Raw genomic sequence first — 4722 nt, 5'->3', positions numbered from 1 at the left:
CTCGTCTTGGCTACCACTGGGCAGTAAGGGGCCGGGAGAACATGGCTTTTCTCCCCTGTAATTAGCTAAGCATATGTCAGGCTTCAGGAAGGCACGATGCAAAGCGTGGGGTTAGTATAAGCAACTGTCAAGGGGCTGAGGCAATTTTTATTCACTGTAAGGGTGATGTTTTCTCTAATGAGCTTTAGGCACTTGAAATTCATTTCCCCAGAGTGCTTCTACATTGTTGTGCTTATCTTACCTGTGAGGCAACTGAGGCACTGAAGCAGGTGAAGTGATTTGCCCAGATCCACACACTTACATGTAGTTGAAGCCAGAAAAAGAACCAAGAAATCTTGTTTCACACTTGAGTGCTTTATCCTCTGGCCTCGGAGGAGACCAGCAAAGACCTTTATCTTGTTTAGATGAGTGGATAGTCATTCCAAGAGGACGCTGGGGCAAGGGTATCTTTCTGTACTAACACATCTTAATGAGTCCTGTTGCTAAGTGGCTTCAGTGATAGATCGTGCAACTTCTTCACTAAGCATTGAAATAATTTTTTAATCATTAAAGCTAATACAGAATCCTCAGAACCATCCACATCTCACAGCGGGGGTTCAAATTAGCAAGCAAACAGAAACCAAATCCTGCTTATCCCTGTGCACCTCCACAGAGCCCACAGGCAGCATCTGCTGAAGTCAAACATGAGACCGGCTGAGCTGTATCACTGGGCAGTCAGAGCCAAGCTGCCGAAACCTACTGCTCCGAGGTCCACACCAGCTTCTCAGCACTGTGGAGCAATAGGAAAGGAGGTAGAGGCATGGACCACTGACTCCAGGTAGCTGAGGTGTACCCTGGCAGGTCTTCAGAAAGGATCCATCCCTCTGCTCTGCCTTCACTCACACATCTCCCCTGCACTGTGGTATACAACCACCTCTTGCTCTGTAGCAGCCCATAGACTTCTCCATAGTTCCTCCAGCAATCCCAGTATGTTTCCTGTTCTGGTTAGCAACTCTTGTGCTGTTTCCTGTTTTCCTCCAAGCTAGAATCATAGAATGGTTTGGGTTGGAAAGGACCTTAAGATCATCTAGTTCCAACACTCCTGCATGTTCAGCAGCATGATATAAAATGGTAAGAGAAGCTTTTCTTACAGCAGAAGTGAGGTTTCTAACTTCCACATTAGAACAGGGCTCTTGGAGCATTAAGGAAAACACCATTTTATTGTGTTACTTATCACTTGTCTCTTATTACTCGATATTCATCAGCAGCTCCATTACAAGGGAATGCACAGGACACTGCTGAGCACTTTCCTAAGATCCAGTCATCACTGTTGACCTCAATGCTAAGAAGACTTCTGTGAGTGAATATAGTTTATCCCAAAGGATTCTTTGGGAAAGGATAATTAAAAATTGCTCTTGCAACCTCCAGGAGCCTTCATGCATGGCACTCCCTTCTCATATCACCCTCTTGAGGATAAATCAGATAAAACTAGATAAATCATGAACATGATTTATGGTCACTGGTACAAAGCAGTCAAATAGCCACTAGGCATGATTTCTGCTCTTTTGTACTCCCTTCTGCATCATACTTACCTGATACTGACTATTCATCTCCTAACGCCAACATGGGTCCTGGCCTAAGCATCAGGGCAAACCCAGATGGCCCAGAAATCAGTTACAGAAGCAGAACCAGGAAGCCAGTTTCTCCCTTCTTCCTCCCCAGGAGGTTTTGGGATGTTTCCCCTGCCTAGGAACTCTTGCTTGCTCTTTGGGGTTATCTTTTGCAGAACCGGTAAGGGATGGAAGTAGTTTGCATGTGGGAAGCTGTGGCTGCTCCATCCCTGGCAGTGTTCAAGGCCAGGTTGGACACAGGGGCTTGGAGCAACCTGCTGTAGTGGAAGGTGACCTTGCCCATGGCAGGGGGTTGAACTTAGATGAGCTTTAAGGTCCCTTCCAACCCAAATCACTCTGTGATGATATCGATGATGCAGGGTGCGTGCACGCTTGCAGAGGTTTGGAGAGGAAGTGTGGGAGCAACCTTAGTAACATCATCCCAAGGTCAGCCCAATTTGGGTAAAACCCAGCATCCATCTGCTGGAGAGGGTTAATAAGCCTAAGAAAGACTTTACTACAGAAAGAGAGAAAGGGCTGTTCACCAGTCGCATAATGTACAGGATCTGGTTAAGGACAAAGACTCTCAAAAGCAACCAGAAGTATGCTCTGGGGGCAGCAAGAACAAAACATCCCTGTTTTAAAGCATTCCTGGGTTTCTAGAGATCCAGTTTCTAATTCTGCAGCCGCTACTTTTACCAGCCTTGTGGAGACACTATGCACTGACCATGATGTTCATAAAGCTTTTTGATAAGCTTTTTGATTTCCTCCCCCCAACACAAAGAGAGAGCCAGATTCACCCCCACCATCAGGAGAGCTTCGGCTCCATCTCTAAGATTTTCAGCAGCAGCCCATTTCTTGTTTCAACGGGAGACTGCTCTTTGCCTGCCCTCATGTACCAGGCCAACCTGATCTGCCTTTGAAGTGAGCTCAAAGGGTTCTCAAAGTGCAGAGAAGGGTTCAGACTAAGCCTAGCTCATCTTTCCCCTCCAAGCAGAAGTATCTGTTCCTCAGTTATTCTACCTAAGGCCAACTGGCAGCCGGTGTATGTGGAAGGATAGGAAGGACAGTGCTCCCCAGGATGCAGAGATGTAAGAGCTGGGGAGAGGCATCTCCTGCTGGTATTTGTGCAAAGAGCACACTCCAAGGGACAGACAAAGCAACTCACCAGCTTGGAGGGGAGCATCAACCCCTTATCGCATCCAGGCCTTGAGCAGCCTGAAGCACAACATGAGTACAATACAGCATAAGCTGACCTTCCTCCCAGGAGGAGGTTTATAGAGACCACGTGCAAAGAACCACTTTCAGGCCAGGTTACTTTTGTGTACAACTCAGGAGCAGAGCAGAGATCAATCCCTATACAAGCAAGCCATATGCACTCTAAGATAGAGCAGAGTTCCTTCCTTGTAGTGTGAGCTTGTTTGCCCTCAATTCCCTCACAGCCTACCTTGCCTTCCCAACACATAAGCCTCTTCAGTTTTAACACTGCAAGGCATGGAAAAACAGAAACCAAAACCTACACCTTTTCCTTAATGTGGGACTGGATTGTTGTTAGAAAGGGGTATTTGGCTTTTGCTACTCCTCAGTTCCATCTGTTTACCCAAATGCATCCTCTGTGTACTTTTTCTACAAAGGCTTATTTCCATCATGATGTAGGTTATGCTCTGGCAGCTGCTGTCAGTGCCTCAGTTAGGTATTTCAGCCATGGCACTGACTGCTCCCCTGGTATTGCCAGAAGGTGGGAATTGCATTTGGGTCTCAGATGCCCTGGCATCTAATTTGGATGTGACCTGCCTGTGGTCTGGAATCAACAGCTTCCCTGTTAAGATAGAGAAGGACAGCAGGACAGTGGCCATCTCCTTCCTGCCCCTTCTTTCCTTTGCTCCCCTCCTCCCTTTTCATTTCACATGCAGAGGGCAGGAGAATAAACACTGTCACCTTCTGCCTCTCTCATTTTAATTCTGGTGTTTCTTTCAATGGAGCCTGAGCTATACAGAGCAGCTGTGGCATTGAAGGTACAGATCAAGCAGAGGCCTGGGATGTATACCTATTGCAAAAGACAACTCTCCAGGTGCCACTTTATTTCTCCATTCCATGTGTGCTTTTAAAAGTGCCTGCTTGACACTTGGATGCCACGCTGCAAGTGGCAACTCTAATGAGTGCTGATGATTTATTTGGAGGAACAACTCAGAATTAGCATCTTGGACCACCTCAGCGAGCATATTTCACACAGCTCAGAGAGCTGCAACAGCACAAATGTCCATCAAGGAGACCAAAGTGGTGTTTCTCCTCCTTCTACTTCTCACTCAACCAACGCCTGCATGATGTGGTGGCAACTCATCAGTGCTGGCCACTGTGCTAGTCTATGGAGCAGCCACCCATGAAAACATCCTGCCCAAGTTTTCTGTCTGCATGATGCTTTTATTGATCACCTAATTCAGCATTCCCAGAACTCCAGGGGATTGTTGCCCATGTACATCCTCTGCCCACAGCTGTTTCTGTGCAATAAGGGGTCTGGACTCTGATTCTTCAGGGTGCCAACACACACATGTCACCATTAAAATGCCACTATTTCCACAGGTTTTGGAAAGATGGGAGACATCTTGAGCTGTGTCTTTGTTTTAAATGGTGTAATTGCTGTTCCATTCATTTGCAGTGTGATTTTTAGCCACAGCAGCTTCGCCTTTGGTTTCTTTTGCCCTCCGTAGGAGTAACCAGGGAGTCCAGCAGGGAAGAGCATTTCCACATTGCCTTTGAAAGCAGGAGGAAAACAAGCTGTCTGAATCAATCAACAGTGTGCATTAGTGATAGGATGTTCCTCTGGAGGTCTGCATTTGATGTCATATTGACACAGAGCTAAGATCAAAGCCCATCTTTGCATCCTGGCTACTACCAGAGAAACAGCATTGGCCTTTGGGCCCCGTATCTTTACAAGGAGCTTGCGATAAATGTGATTTCCATCCCCCTACCCCAAACTAGCGCCTGTGAAATGTAATTATCCATCAAATAATGCCTTTTTCTCTGAAAAAGTAATTCCTCTCCCTCTTTGAAAATGTTCTGGAAGCAAATACTATGGGTTTTTTCTTTCTGCTTTTCTAAGAAACCTGCAAAACAACAGCTCCCACTCCTGCTG

Source organism: Nestor notabilis, unplaced genomic scaffold (assembly GCF_000696875.1).
Source record: "Nestor notabilis isolate BGI_N333 unplaced genomic scaffold, ASM69687v1 scaffold23232, whole genome shotgun sequence".
NCBI lineage: Eukaryota > Metazoa > Chordata > Aves > Psittaciformes > Psittacidae > Nestor > Nestor notabilis.
This window is presented reverse-complemented; position numbering follows the sequence as displayed.